Source organism: Eurosta solidaginis, chromosome 1, assembly GCF_040869045.1.
Source record: "Eurosta solidaginis isolate ZX-2024a chromosome 1, ASM4086904v1, whole genome shotgun sequence".
NCBI lineage: Eukaryota > Metazoa > Arthropoda > Insecta > Diptera > Tephritidae > Eurosta > Eurosta solidaginis.
The window spans coordinates 284,948,558-284,965,463 of NC_090319.1; the positions used below are offsets into that span (position 1 = coordinate 284,948,558).

Consider the following 16,906-nt stretch of genomic DNA (forward strand, 5'->3'; position numbering starts at 1 on the left):
GCCCTCACCACTAAGACGGCCCATACATGACACAAAAGCCATGCGCAAATATAAAACGACGAAATTTGTGCAAATGAAAATTTTGACATACACGGCTCAAAAACACTGGGCAATATTCATTTTTAAAGTAGCGCAACAAATGAAACATGTGTTTTAATTGTATAAAAAAGGCACTAATTGTTTAAAAAATGACTGCTTATTTTCCACAGTGCTCGTAATTCACGGTATAAGTCAATTGTACATACCCGTTTGTATCACTACCAGTACCAGCAAAATGAAGAACAAGTAAGGAAGGCTAAGTTAGCGTGTAACCGAACATAACATACTCAGCTGCCAAATTACAGCTTGCAAAATTTTTAAATTACCTTCTTTTAAAAGTGGGCGGTGCCACGCCTGTTGTCCAAAATTTTATTAATTTTCTATTCTGCGTCATAAGTTCAACTCATCTACCAAGTTTCGTCGCTTTATCTCTCTTTTGTAATGAATTATCGTAATTTTTCGGTTTTTCGAAATTTTCGATATCGAAAAAGTGGGCGTGGTTATAGTCCGATATCGTTCATTTTAAATAGCGATCTGAGATGAGTGCTCAGGAACCTACATACCAAATTTCATCAAGATACCTCAAAATTTACTCAAGTTATCTTGTTAACGGGCGGACGGACGGACGGACATGGCTCAATCAAATTTTTTTTCGATCCTGATTATTTTGATATATGGAAGTCTATATCTATCTCGATTCCTTTATATATGTACAACCAACCGTTATCCAATCAAACTTAATATACTCTGTGAGCTCTGCTCAACTGAGTATAAAAATACAGCCATTGTACACATATCAATTTGATAAAGCAATTCAGCTTTACAAACATACATATGTATATATAAGCAAACAATTATTTGGAAATTTGCTTTTGAAAAGTTAGCAAAATGATTTGTCAAAGCCTCGTTCATTTCATTTCGCTGATATATGCGTCTATATGAATTTGTTTGTTTAACTAATTAAAACTTTCCATTATAGTTATTAATTAAATAGGCTTATTAGGCTCCTAAAAGTTAAGCTAGAGAAGGAACGTTGAGATGAGATCAAAGAAAGCTCTAGCAGCATACTACGCCCGCAAAAGGGCTTTTAGGCGGAACTGGGACTGGCACCACATGTAATTCATGGCATGAACAGCACAGTCATTCGACTGATGCTAACATATGGAGCTCTGGTCTGGTGGAAGGCGCTAGAAAAAAGAGCAATCATCAGACGATCGGAAAGGTTCAAAGGCTGGCGTGCTTGAGAATGTCAGGCGCCGCGAACAACGCATCTCAGGAAGCGCTAAATGTAATATTTCACTTGACGCCTCTACAAGTCTTCATGCATGGATTAGCCGCTAGAGGAGTTCTACGACTAACAGAAACTAACATGTGGAAGACAGCTAAGCAAGGACACGCGACGATTAAGGATGATATGACGAAGGGGCAATTAAACGGAATAATAACCGACCTAAGATCCAAAACAAACCACATCGCAGGGGTTTTGGACTTCCAGGTTAAGAACATACGATATCCTTCAAGAGAAGAATGGGAAGTAGGCCTAGACAACGACAACGGTATCACAATCTTCACCGACGGCTGGAAAATGGAAAAGGGAACTGGAGCTGGGATATACTCAACACATCTAAAGTTAAGCCAATCATTCCGACTTCCTGACGCATGCAGTGTATTCCAAGCCGAGGTCTATGCCATAGACATAGCGGCAAAGCTGCTCCAAGATAGTGCGGTCTCCAACACCGACGTAGCAATCTTTGTTAGCAGCCAAGCCGCCTTAAGGGCATTAGAGTCCAACATTATAAAATCCGATATCGTGCGGAGGTGTAGAACCTCTCTGGCTTCAACAAGTCACCTCAATGTCTCCCTTCGCTGGGTCCCTGGGCACAGCGGCATTGAAGGGTAATGAAATCGCCGATGAGATGGCTAGAAAAGGTTCCAACTTAGACATAAGTAATGTGGATAGCTCCGTCCGACCGCCGCTGATTTATCTCCTAGGGAGAATCGATGAATATGAGAACAGGGCAATGGACTTGCTATGGCCCAATAGGGTTTACTGCGAAGTTTCAAGGTCCTTATGGCCATGCTTGGATAAGAAAGGCACCATCTTCCTTCTCAAACTGAACAAATCTGCGTTGAGGGTACTTGCGGGTGTCATCACAGGTCATTGTGCTATCGCACCAATGCTCCGACGGTGGCGAATACCAACAAGCTCCTTCTGCTGAAGCTGTCAGGATGAGGAGGAAGAGGAGTTAATCTACCACTTTCTCTGCCGATGTCCGGCGCTTCAAAGAAGAAAGCTCAGATTTCTGGGTTCTTTCACAGCCTGGCAGAGGTTGGAAAGGTGGACGCCTCACTTCTCCTTAGGTTCATCCGGGAAAGCAAGTGGTTCGTTGAGGACCACTAGGAGGTAATGGAGCTAAACTAGTCTGCCGCCACCCTCACAACTAACCTAACCTATAAGGGTTAAATCCACAACAAATAGACGCCTTATTAACACTTATGTAATGATATTGATTACACGACTCTAAAAAAAAATTGTTGTGCTTTGTTCTAAAGTTTATTTCATGATTTTATGTTGTACTCTAAAAAAAAACGAAAAGAAAATACCTTTTTTCCGTATAAAGCTTGCTTTCGTAATAGTTATAGTAACAATACTCATGGCGCTAAAACGATAAACAACGATCAGGTGTTTTGTACAAATCTAGAATAACCTAAAATGTCGTCGCGAAAGTGTAAATATGATGATGCTTTTTGTTATATATGTGGGCAATTTGTTAAAGTTCGAGATATAAAATATGAATTACATACATCTCTCATCCTCTGTGAAGGCTACGAAGAAAAGAATATTTTGGCTGTCCTGTTTGAAATCAAGACAATACATGGGCTCCACATGTTGCTCGTATTTATTGTAAAAGATGTTTGGAAGGTAAGTACCAGTACCAGAACCACCGACAAAATTATGGCAGAGAATTGGCTCATCTCTTAGTTCTTATAAAAGCAATGGCGATAAGAAGTTTTTACAGACACCAGAACAACCAAAACATCATTTCATGACTACTGAAGATTTTAATGATTTGATTAGAGATTTAAATTTACCAAAAAGTAGAGCTTTTAGGCTCTCGCTTAAAACAGTGGAATTTGATTTATGATGTTAATATCACGGATGAGCGAACTGGGCATGAAACATTCTCAACATTTTTCACAAAAGAAGATGGGCTTTGTTTTTGTAATGACATAAATGGTATGTTCGAATTGACATACCTTGTGTTTCTAGCGAATGGCGTTTATTCATTGACAGCTCAACAAAAAGTTTAAAAGCTGTTTTATTACTCAACGGAAATAAATTTCCATCTCTTCCAATTGCTCACTCAGTACATCTTAAAGAAAATTATGAAAGTGCCAAAATTGTGCTTGAATCTGTAAAATATCGCGTGTTCAACTGGCAGCTGATTGGAGATTTTAAAATGGTCGGATTTTTGATGGGCCTTCAAAGCGGATATACAAAGTATCCGTGTTATTTGTGCTTATGGGACAGTAGAGCGGATGCTAAGCATTATACTCAACGGTCGGGGCCTGTAAGAAAGGGACTTTGTGTTGGGAAAGAAAACATAAAATTTGAGGCAATTATTGAAGCGGAAAAAGTGTTAATGCCGCCCCTGCACATTAAATTAGGGTTGATGAAACAATTTGTCAATAAACTGGATCAAACTTCAGAAGCATTTGAGTACTTAAGAAAATTTTTTCCAAAGTTACCGGAAGCAAAAATTAAAGCAGGTGTTTTTGTTGGTCCACAAATCAGACAGATTTTCGGCGATGAAAAATTTCCAGCATGGCTGAATCGTACTCAAAAAGCGAGTTGGAACTGCTTCAAAGCAAACGGTTATGGTTTTTTAGGTAATAACAAAGCTGAAAACTACGAAAAGCTAGTTGAAAATACTCTAAAAAAAAATTCAAGACAATGGGCTGAAGGATGTCATTGAAAGTGCATATGCTGCACGCTCAATTAGATAAATTCAAAAACAACATGGGAGCATATTCAGAAGAGCAAGGAGAATGTTTTCATCAGGACATTATGAGCTTCGAACAATGCTATCAAGGCCAATATAACGAATACATGATGGGAGACTATATTTGGGGTTTATTGAGGGATAGTACCTATGAACATAAAAGTAAAAGTGTACACTTTTACATAATTTTTCACTTCTTTGTAAGTTATTTCGATATTAAAACTTAATAAAAATATTTATTTGAATTGTTTCATTTTCAAGTAAAAATTAAAACCACATATTTTGAAGAATATTATTCGAGCGATTTCCTAAAAAGAAAGCAAACTTTTTCATCCCATATATTTTTTTCGTTAAATTACGACCTTAAGGATTGAAATTTAATGCATTGAAGTCAAAGTCAAATTTGTGTTGACCCGTATTATGTCAGCCCATTTAAGTTCGAGCAGTGTTGTTGCTCAGAATTTCGTGCATTTCTTCCAACTCTGGCTTTTAGGCAGTATACAATGGAAACTATTAGCAGTTTGGAAACAGATAAAACTAATTAAGTGTTCCCTATGTTTTGTTTTCATTCATTAACAAGTTCGGCTGTAACCGAACATTACATACTCAGTTGAGAGCTGTGGAGACAAAGTAAGGGAAAATCACCATGTTGTAAAAAGAACCTAGGGTAACCCTTGAATGTGTTTGTATAACATGTGTATTAAATGGAAGGTATTAAAGAGTGTTTTATGAGGGATTGGGCCATAGTTCTATAGGTGAACGCCATTTAGGGATATCGCCATAAAAGTGGATCAGGGTTAACTCTATCAAATCAAAGGTGTTAATGAGTATTTTAAGAGGGAGTGATCCTTAGTTCCATAGGTGGACGCCGATTCGAGATATCGATGAGCATTTTAAAAGGGAGTGGGCCTTAGTTCTATAGGTGGACGCCTTTTCGAGATATCGCCATAAAGGTGACCCGGGGGGACTCTAGAATATGTTTGTACGATATGGGTATCAAATGAAAGGTGTTAATGAGTATCTTAAAAGGGAGTGATCCATAGTTCTATAGATGGACGCCATTTAGGGATATCGCCATAAAGGTGGAGCAGGCCTGACTCTAGAATTTGTTTGTACGATATGGGTATCAAATGAAAGGTGTTAATGAGTATTTTAAAAGGGCGTGGGCCTTGGTTCTATAGGTGGATGCCTTTTCGAGATATCGCCATAAAGGTGGACCAGGGGTGACTCTAGAATTTGTTTGTACGATATGGGTATCAAATGAAAGGTGTTAATGAGTATTTTAAAAGGGCGTAGGCCTTAGTTCTATAGGTGGACGCCTTTTCGAAATATCGCCATAAAGGTGGACCAGGGGTGACTCTAGAATTTGTTTGTACGATATGGGTATCAAATGAAAGGTGTTAATGAGTATTTTAAAAGGGCGTAGGCCTTAGTTCTATAGGTGGACGCCTTTTCGAAATATCGCCATAAAGGTGGACCAGGGGTGACTCTAGAATTTGTTTGTACGATATGGGTATCAAATGAAAGGCATAGATTAGATTGATACGAATCTTTTGTTTACGCTCTCATATTTTCGCTCTCACTAGGGATTTATCTTCTAGTTGTTGCTGGCAACAATCACAGATAAATCCCTGGCGCCAGCTGAAGCGGGTGCCAGAACAAAAAATGTGCCAGCCAAAACAAAAAACGTGCCAAAAATTTTTGTAAACTTTAGTTTGACCTACAACTGTAGAATAGCGTTCAAAAATTATAGGAAAAAGGATAAAAAAGCTTGTTTTAGTGTAAGTATTATTAGTTCGAAGGCGGAGGGTAAATATTATTTCCCATTCAAAAGTTATCACTAGAAACAGGGTTTGTAAATATGAACTCCCGATGCAACCATTCCATTTTGATCACAGAACCTGGAACGCCAGACATGTAGGATAAGCCCTATCCATTAAATAATGTTAACTATTATATCATAGGTCCGATTTACTGAAATATAGATAGAATATATGGTTTTCACTGCGAGTTAAATGCGTTACAATATCTGACTAATTAATTTAATCGAAATGTTAGTTTTACTTAGATTTGTTTATATTTAACTCTAACTAGTCGTATTATTGTAAAATAACTTTAAGGAAATAAATATTTTACGACTATCATTTTATTAAATGATTGAAACTATAATCGCCGAAATGTATGTCAAAAATCCCCATTTTCAGATCTAGTAATTTTTGTTTGGAGTGGCATCATTGATAAATGTTATAAAAAATGTGCATTTTGACAGCGCTCTCTCGAAACAAAGAGTTGCAAATCCATTCATCTATGATGAAAGGTGTTAATGAGTATCTTAAAAGGGAGTGATCCATAGTTCTATAGATGGACGCCATTTAGGGATATCGCCATAAAGGTGGACCAGGCCTGACTCTAGAATATGTTTGTACGATATGGGTATCAAATGAAAGGTGTTAATGAGTATCTTAAAAGGGAGTGATCCATAGTTCTATAGATGGACGCCATTTAGGGATATCGCCATAAAGGTGGACCAGGCCTGACTCTAGAATTTGTTTGTACGATATGGGTATCAAATGAAAGGTGTTAATGAGTATTTTAAAAGGGCGTAGGCCTTAGTTCTATAGGTGAACGCCTTTTCGAGAAATCGCCATAAAGGTGGACCAGGGGTGACTCTAGAATTTGTTTGTACGATATCGGTATCAAATGAAAGGTGTTAATGAGTATTTTAAAAGGGCGTAGGCCTTAGTTCTTTAGGTGGACGCCTTTTCGAAATATCGCCATAAAGGTGGACCAGGGGTGACTCTAGAATTTGTTTGTACGATATGGGTATCAAATGAAAGGTGTTAATGAGAATTTTAAAAGGGCGTGGGCCTTAGTACTATAGGTGGACGCCTTTTCGAAATATCGCCATAAAGGTGGGCCAGGGGTGACTCTAAAATTTTTTTGTACGATAAGGGTATCAAATGAAAGGTGTTAATGATTATTTTAAAAGGGAGTGGGCCTTAGTTCTATATGTGGACGCCTTTTCGAGATATCGACATAAACGTGGACCAGGGGTGACTCTAGAATGTGTTTCTACGATATGGGTATTAAATTAAAGGTATTAATGGGGGTTTTAAAAGGGAGTGGTGGTAGTTTTATATGTAAAGGCGTTTTCCAGATATCGACCAAAATATGGACCAGGGTGACCCAGAACATCATCTGTCGGGTACCGCTAATTTATTTGTATATGTAATACCACGAACAGTATTCCTTCCAAGATTCCAAGGGCTTTTGATTTCGCCCTGCAAAAATTTTTCATTTTCTTCTACTTAATATGGTAGGTGTCACACCCATTTTACCAAGTTTTTTTCTAAAGTTATATTTTGCGTCAATAGACCAATACAATTAGCATGTTTCATCCCTTTTTTCGTATTTGGTATATAATTATGGCATTTTTTTCATTTTTCGTAATTTTCGATATCGAAAAAGTGGGCGTGGTCACAGTCGGATATCGGTCATTTTTTACACTAATACAAAGTGAGTTCAGATAAGTACGTGAACTAAGTTTAGTAAAGATATATCGATTTTTGCTCAAGTTATCGTGTTAACGGCCGAGCGGAAGGACAGACGGCCGACTGTGTATAAAAACTGGGCGTGGCTTCAACTTATTTCGCCCTTTTTCACAGAAAATAGTTATCGTCTTAGAATCTAAGCCTCTACCAAATTTCACAAGGATTGGTAAATTTTTGTTCGACTTATGGCATTAAAAGTATCCTAGACAAATTAAATGAAAAAGGGCGGAGCCACGCCCATTTTGAAATTTTCTTTTATTTTTGTATTTTGTTGCACCATATCATTTCTGGAGTTGAATGTTGACATAATTTACTTATATACTGTAAAGATATTAACTTTTCTTTTAAAATTTGAATTTTAAAAAAAAAATTTTTTAAAAGTGGGCGTGGTCGTTCTCCGATTTTGCTAATTTTTAGTAAGCAGACATATAGTAATAAGAGTAACTTTCCTGCCAAATTTCATCATGATATCTTCAACGACTGCCAAATTACAGCTTGCAAAATTTTTAAATTACCTTCTTTTAAAAGTGGGCGGTGCCACGCCTGTTGTCCAAAATTTTATTAATTTTCTATTCTGCGTCATAAGTTCAACTCATCTACCAAGTTTCGTCGCTTTATCTCTCTTTTGTAATGAATTATCGTAATTTTTCGGTTTTTCGAAATTTTCGATATCGAAAAAGTGGGCGTGGTTATAGTCCGATATCGTTCATTTTAAATAGCGATCTGAGATGAGTGCTCAGGAACCTACATACCAAATTTTATCAAGATACCTCAAAATTTACTCAAGTTATCTTGTTAACGGGCGGACGGACGGACGGACATGGCTCAATCAAATTTTTTTTCGATCCTGATTATTTTGATATATGGAAGTCTATATCTATCTCGATTCCTTTATATATGTACAACCAACCGTTATCCAATCAAACTTAATATACTCTGTGAGCTCTGCTCAACTGAGTATAAAAATACAGCCATTGTACACATATCAATTTGATAAAGCAATTCAGCTTTACAAACATACATATATATAAGCAAACAATTATTTGGAAATTTGCTTTTGAAAAGTTAGCAAAATGATTTGTCAAAGCCTCGTTCATTTCATTTCGCTGATATATGCGTCTATATGAATTTGTTTGTTTAACTAATTAAAACTTTCCATTATAGTTATTAATTAAATAGGCTTATTAGGCTCCTAAAAGTTAAGCTAGAGAAGGAACGTTGAGATGAGATCAAAGAAAGCTCTAGCAGCATACTACGCCCGCAAAAGGGTTTTTAGGCGGAACTGGGACTGGCACCACATGTAATTCATGGCATGAACAGCGCAGTCATTCGACTGATGCTAACATATGGAGCTCTGGTCTGGTGGAAGGCGCTAGAAAAAAGAGCAATCATCAGACGATCGGAAAGGTTCAAAGGCTGGCGTGCTTGAGAATGTCAGGCGCCGCGAACAACGCATCTCAGGAAGCGCTAAATGTAATATTTCACTTGACGCCTCTACAAGTCTTCATGCATGGATTAGCCGCTAGAGGAGTTCTACGACTAACAGAAACTAACATGTGGAAGACAGCTAAGCAAGGACACGCGACGATTAAGGATGATATGACGAAGGGGCAATTAAACGGAATAATAACCGACCTAAGATCCAAAACAAACCACATCGCAGGGGTTTTGGACTTCCAGGTTAAGAACATACGATATCCTTCAAGAGAAGAATGGGAAGTAGGCCTAGACAACGACAACGGTATCACAATCTTCACCGACGGCTGGAAAATGGAAAAGGGAACTGGAGCTGGGATATACTCAACACATCTAAAGTTAAGCCAATCATTCCGACTTCCTGACGCATGCAGTGTATTCCAAGCCGAGGTCTATGCCATAGACATAGCGGCAAAGCTGCTCCAAGATAGTGCGGTCTCCAACACCGACGTAGCAATCTTTGTTAGCAGCCAAGCCGCCTTAAGGGCATTAGAGTCCAACATTATAAAATCGGATATCGTGCGGAGGTGTAGAACCTCTCTGGCTTCAACAAGTCACCTCAATGTCTCCCTTCGCTGGGTCCCTGGGCACAGCGGCATTGAAGGGTAATGAAATCGCCGATGAGATGGCTAGGAAAGGTTCCAACTTAGACATAAGTAATGTGGATAGCTCCGTCCGACCGCCGCTGATTTATCTCCTAGGGAGAATCGATGAATATGAGAACAGGGCAATGGACTTGCTATGCCCCAATAGGGTTTACTGCGAAGTTTCAAGGTCCTTATGGCCATGCTTGGATAAGAAAGGCACCATCTTCCTTCTCAAACTGAACAAATCTGCGTTGAGGGTACTTGCGGGTGTCATCACAGGTCATTGTGCTATCGCACCAATGCTCCGACGGTGGCGAATACCAACAAGCTCCTTCTGCTGAAGCTGTCAGGATGAGGAGGAAGAGGAGTTAATCTACCACTTTCTCTGCCGATGTCCGGCGCTTCAAAGAAGAAAGCTCAGATTTCTGGGTTCTTTCACAGCCTGGCAGAGGTTGGAAAGGTGGACGCCTCACTTCTCCTTAGGTTCATCAGGGAAAGCAAGTGGTTCGTTGAGGACCACTAGGAGGTAATGGAGCTAAACTAATCTGCCGCCACCCTCACAACTAACCTAACCTATAAGGGTTAAATCCACAACAAATAGACGCCTTATTAACACTTATGTAATGATATTGATTACACGACTCTAAAAAAAAATTGTTGTGCTTTGTTCTAAAGTTTATTTCATGATTTTATGTTTTACTCTAAAAAAAACGAAAAGAAAATACCTTTTTTCCGTATAAAGCTTGCTTTCGTAATAGTTATAGTAACAATACTCATGGCGCTAAAACGATAAACAACGATCAGGTGTTTTGTACAAATCTAGAATAACCTAAAATGTCGTCGCGAAAGTGTAAATATGATGATGCTTTTTGTTATATATGTGGGCAATTTGTTAAAGTTCGAGATATAAAATATGAATTATATACATCTCTCATCCTCTGTGAAGGCTACGAAGAATATTTTGGCTGTCCTGTTTGGAATCAAGACAAGACATGGGCTCCACATGTTGCTCGTATTTATTGTAAAAGATGTTTGGAAGGTAAGCAAATTTTAGTAAACTAAATAAAGTAAACATATTGATTCCTCTTTCTAGATTTTAGGTTGGTATCGAGGTGAGAAAAGATATATGAAATTGGCAATACCAAGAATCTGGCGAGAGCCAAAAGATCACGTTGAAGACTTCTACTTTTGCATTGTGAATCCGAGTAAAAGACGTAGAGGTAAAAATGCAAAACCTATCGAATATCCTAATATTGAATCTTCTTCTGCTACAGTCGCACATGATCTGACATGACCAGTACCAGAACCACCGACAAAATTATGGCAGAGAAGTGGCTCATCTCTTAGTTCTTATAAAAGCAATGGCGATAAGGAGTTTTTACAGACACCAGAACAACCAAAACATCATTTCATGACTACTGAAGATTTTAATGATTTGATTAGAGATTTAAATTTACCAAAAAGTAGAGCTTTTAGGCTCTCGCTTAAAACAGTGGAATTTGATTTATGATGTTAATATCACGGATGAGCGAACTGGGCATGAAACATTCTCAACATTTTTCACAAAAGAAGATGGGCTTTGTTTTTGTAATGACATAAATGGTATGTTCGAATTGACATACCTTGTGTTTCTAGCGAATGGCGTTTATTCATTGACAGCTCAACAAAAAGTTTAAAAGCTGTTTTATTACACAACGGAAATAAATTTCCATCTCTTCCAATTGCGCACTCAGTACATCTTAAAGAGAATTATGAAAGTGCCAAAATTTTGCTTGAATCTGTAAAATATCGCGTGTTCAACTGGCAGCTGATTGGAGATTTTAAAATGGTCGGATTTTTGATGGGCCTTCAAAGCGGATATACAAAGTATCCGTGTTATTTGTGCTTATGGGACAGTAGAGCGGATGCTAAGCATTATACTCAACGGTCGGGGCCTGTAAGAAAGGAACTTTGTGTTGGGAAAGAAAACATAAAATTTGAGGCAATTATTGAAGCGGAAAAAGTGTTAATGCCGCCCCTGCACATTAAATTAGGGTTGATGAAACAATTTGTCAATAAACTGGATCAAACTTCAGAAGCATTTGAGTACTTAAGAAAATTTTTTCCAAAGTTACCGGAAGCAAAAATTAAAGCTGGTGTTTTTGTTGGTCCACAAATCAGACAGATTTTCGGCGATGAAAAATTTCCAGCATTGCTGAATCGTACTCAAAAAGCGAGTTGGAACTGCTTCAAAGCAAACGGTTATGGTTTTTTAGGAAATAACAAAGCTGAAAACTACGAAAAGCTAGTTGAAAATATACTAAAAAAAAATTCAAGGCAATGGGTTGAAGGATGTCATTGAAAGTGCATATGCTGCACGCTCATTTAGATAAATTCAAAAACAACATGGGAGCATATTCAGAAGAGAAAGGAGAACGTTTTCATCAGGACGTTATGAGCTTCGAACAATGCTATCAAGGCCAATATAACGAATACATGATGGGAGACTATATTTGGGGTTTATTGAGGGATAGTACCTATGAACATAAAAGTAAAAGTGTACACTTTTACATAATTTTTCACTTCTTTGTAAGTTATTTCGATATTAAAACTTAATAAAAATATTTATTTGAATTTTTTCATTTTCAAGTAAAAATTAAAACCACATATTTTGAAGAATATTATTCGAGCGATTTCCTAAAAAGAAAGCAAAATTTTTCATCCCATATATTTTTTTCGTCAAATTACGACCTTAAGAATTGAAATTTAATGCTTTGAAGTCAAAGTCAAATTTGTGTTGACCCGTATTATGTCAGCCCATTTAAGTTCGAGCAGTGTTGTTGCTCAGAATTTCGTGCACTTCTTCCAACTCTGGCTTTTAGGCAGTATACAATGGAAACTATTAGCAGTTTGGAAACAGATAAAACTAATTAAGTGTTCCCTATGTTTTGTTTTCATTCATTAAAAATACAGCCATTGTACATATATCAATTTGATAACGCAATTCAGCTTTGCAAACATACATATATATAAACAAACAATTATTTGGAAATTTGCTTTTGAAAAGTATAGCAAAATGTTTTGTCAAAGCCGCGTTCATTTCATTTCGCTGATATATGCGTCAATATGAATTTGTTTGTTTAACTAATTAAAACTTTCCATTATAGTTATTAATTAAATAGGCTTATTAGGCTCCTAAAAGTTAAGCTAGAGAAGGAACGTTGAGATGAGATCAAAGAAAGCTCTTGCATAGCAGAAAGATTCAAAGGCTGGCGTGCTTGGGAATGTCAGGCGCCGCGAACAACGCACCTCAGGAAGCGCTAAATGTAATATTTCACTTGACGCCCCTACAAGTCTTCATGCATGGATATCGTGCGGAGGTGTAGAACCTCTCTGGCTTCTACAAGTCACCTCAATGTCTCTCTTCGCTGGGTCCCTGGGTACAGCGGCATTGGAGGGAATGAAATCGCGGATGAGATGGCTAGGAAAGGTTCCAACTTAGACATAAGTAATGTGGATAGCTCCGTCCCACCGCCGCTGATTTATCTCCTAGGGAGAATCGATGAATATGAGAACAGGGCAACGGACTTGCTATGGCCCAATAGGGTTTACTGCGAAGTCTCAAGGTCCTTATGGCCGTGCTTGGATAAGAAAGGCACCAGCTTCCTTCTCAAACTGAACAAATCTGCGTTGAGGGTACTTGCGGGTGTCATCACAGGTCATTGTGCTATCGCAGCAATGCTCCGACGGTGGCGAATACCAACAAGCTCCTTCTGCAGAAGCTGTCAAGATGAGGAGGAAGAGGAGTTAATCTACCACTTTCTCTGCCGATTTCCGGCTCTTCAAAGAAGAAGGCTCAGATTTCTGGGTCCTTTCACAGCCTGGCAGAGGTTGGAAAGGTGGACGCCTCACTTCTCCTTGGGTTCATCAGTGAAAGCAAGTGGTTCGTTGAGGACCACTAGGAGGTAATGGAGCTAAACTAATCTGCCGCCACCCTCACACCTAACCTAACCTATTAGGCTCCTAAATCAGAAAATTTGTATGGAAAGGTCATTATAAACGCTTGATAAGCTTTCTATAACTTTCATGAAAATGAAATGATATAAAATTAAAGAAAAAAAACTTTTTTAAAAATAAGCTTTTATTATTGGTTAATAAAATTAACTAAAAAGTAAACAATAAATTGACTCTAAAGAAATATAACACTTTATCAGTTCATTGTAAGCTTTAACGATAATTAGGCTTTTTCGTCTGCGACAAAAAAATACTATATTGTACATAATTATATATTTTAACCATTAAAACTTTACACCTAAATTATTAAATCTTACAGTTTATATCACAATCCTAATTGTTCTAATAAAAAGCGTGTTAAATTTTGATGGTATAAGTAAGAACATTTAGGACCTCCTTTTCTTTCTATCGCAATGTAACACGCTTTTGTTAGAACAATTAGGACTGTGATATAAACTGTAAGCTTTAATAATTTAGGTATAAAGTTTTAATGTTAAAAATATATAATTATGTACAACATAGAATTTTTTTGTCGCAGACGAAAAAGCCTAATTATCGTTAAAGCTTACAATGAACTGATAAAGTGTTATATTTCTTTAGAGTCAATTTATTGTTTACTTTTTAGTTAATTTTATTAACCAATAATAAAAGCTTATTTTTAAAAAAGTTTTTTTTTTCTTTAATTTTATTTTTTACTTTTTAGTTCGTTTTATTAACAAGTAATAGAAGCTTGTTCTTAGAAAAGCCTTTTTCTTAAATTTAATTTAAATATGAATTTTTTTAAATTTTTAGTAGCGTAAAATATTGTTTAAATTAGTTACGTAATCTTTACTTAGTTATTTGTAACGTGCATGCATCAACTTACTTTTTAGTTAATTTTATTAACCAATAATAAAAGCTTATTTTTAAAAAAGTTTTTTTTTCTTTAATTTTATTTTTTTCTTTAATTTTATTATATCATGATCCGAATATATTGGGGCATATTCATAATCGAAATAAAATGTGACTAAGTTAGTTGAAGCATTTTTGACAGAGAGCACATATAAAATTGTGTCAAACAGTGTTAACTAACTTAACTTTGCCTATGCCGCGTTCAGTTTACAACTACTTATTGCAGATCTCTGATCTGTGGGTTAAATCTGTTTTAAAATAAAATTCCAACTTTCGCTTAGCTAAAATTCCATCACCAAAAATCTGTAAAACAAAATCAAGTGCGCAGAAAAGTACACTTGGTACACTTGCAACACTTACCGATAACAGCCTAACCGCGTTAGCGTTGTTGTATCACAGAATTTTTACACTTTGAAAATGACGGCTGTTGTTTGCAAGGTTGCATTCCTTTGAGTCTTCGTTTTCACCATCTAGATTAACAAAGTCATGAGCCTGGGCATTCGCGCAATTTTAGTGATATAAATTGCATGGCGCCAGCGCCAATGCGGTGCCAGCTCAATGGTAGCTCATTGACGAAATTACTCCAAGCGAATTTTTGACGCAACTTAGTAGTGAGTGCGTAGTACATTTTACTTGCGTTATTGAGTGAAACGACTTTTGTGTGTCAGCCACGAGTTTGGTGTTACTGGCGCTAATGGCAATGATGACACTGAGCTGATGACGGTAGCGCTGGAAGTTCAGCTTTTGAACCAGAGAAAGAATTGATGGCCCATGTAAATTACTATGGCTTTGGCTATTATTGGTTGTGTATTTGAACCAAATAAATGCTGCGGACATAACAACCGGAGTCATTTTTGAGTTGTATATTTTAGATTTAATGCACAATTAATATGGGTGTGTTTGAGCAGCCAAATAATAACAGCAGTATTGATAAAGTGCTGCTTAGTTTATGAAACGTCGCTAACTTCCTAGCGATGATCAATAGATTTTCAATATTTCGTTCAACGAACGCGCGTAATTGCCACATCTGCTCAAATTTTCCAAGATTTTCCATTCTTGATTTAACTTAAGCTGTTATGCCAATATTTTTCAGCCAGCTTTTTTCAAATAGGTAATTTTTCCAAAAGCAAAATAAATTACAGAAAAGATTACAGAGTTAAACAGCCTTAAAATTGCAGCTATGTTGGTTATACACAGAAAGACAGCAGAGGGTTGTGTCTCCGCTTTTCGCAAGCGTGAGATTCACCACGTGTAACACGCGTGATTCACCACGTCTAAATCTCAAAATCCACGGTTAGGTACCGGCGGGTTTGTATGGGACTTAGGCTGTTATGCCAAAGTAAACACAAATATTTACCGATAACTGTGTTATCGATTAATTTATCGAATTCGAACAAAGTAATATTGCATTGTCATCGGAGTTATACATGTGTACAAAATTTCAGCTCAATCGGACACCGGGAAGTGTATCAAATTTAGCTTGCAAGATTCCATTACATACAACAACCAAGTGAAGGTAAATAAAAGCTTATAATATAATATAGTTTGTCACGACCCACCAATAAGTATACCACAATGATCACGATGAAAAGCTGAATTCTTTTAGCCATGTCCGTCTGTCCGTCTGTCTGTTTGTATGCAAACTAGTTCCTCTATTTTAGAGATATCTTGATAAAATTTTGTGAGAAGGAATATTTAGGTGTCTGATTAGCATTTGGCGGAACCGTACGGATCGGACCACTATAGCATATATCCCCCATATAACCTAACTGATTAAGTATTCCCTTTCTACTTTTCTGTTTTTATTAACCAACAAGTAAGGAAGGCTAAGTTCGGGTGTAACCGAACATTACATACTCAGTTGAGAGCTGTGGAGACAAAATAAGGGAACATCACCATGTAGTAAAAAGAACCTAGGGTAACCCTGGAATGTGTTTGTATGACATGTGTATCAAATGGAAGGTATTAAAGAGTATTTTAAGAGGGAGTGGCTCATAGTTCTATAGATGGACGCCATTTAGGGATATCGCCATAAAGGTGGACCAGGACTGACTCTAGAATTTGTTTGTACGATATGGGTATCAAATGAAATGTGTTAATGATAATTTTAAAAGGGAGTGGGCCTAAGTTCTATAGGTGGACGCCTTTTCGAGATATCGCCATAAAGGTGACCAGGGTTGACTCTAGAATGCGTTTGTACAATATGGGTATCAAATGAAAGGTGTTAATAAGTATTTTAAAAGGGAGTGGGCCTTAGTTCTATGGGTGGGCGCCTTTTCGGGATATCGCCATAAACGTTGACCAGTGGTGACTCTAAAATGTGTTTGTACGATATGGGTATCAAATGAAAGGTGTTAATGAGTAT

At 37.2% G+C, this 16,906-nt stretch overlaps 1 long non-coding RNA gene across 3 annotated transcripts in view; it reads right to left on the bottom strand.

The window, feature by feature from the left end:
* LOC137237413 (uncharacterized) overlaps positions 1 to 16,906 on the bottom strand; it is a 59,061-nt gene that overhangs the window by 32,139 nt on the left and 10,016 nt on the right. The window contains exon 1 of one of the 3 annotated variants that reach the window (XR_010948946.1): positions 14,902 to 14,916. The exons of the other annotated variants lie outside the window; for them this stretch is intronic. This is a non-coding gene — a long non-coding RNA (uncharacterized lncRNA). Of the gene's footprint in view, positions 1 to 14,901; positions 14,917 to 16,906 lie in introns of those variants that run through there. 3 annotated transcript variants of the gene reach the window in all.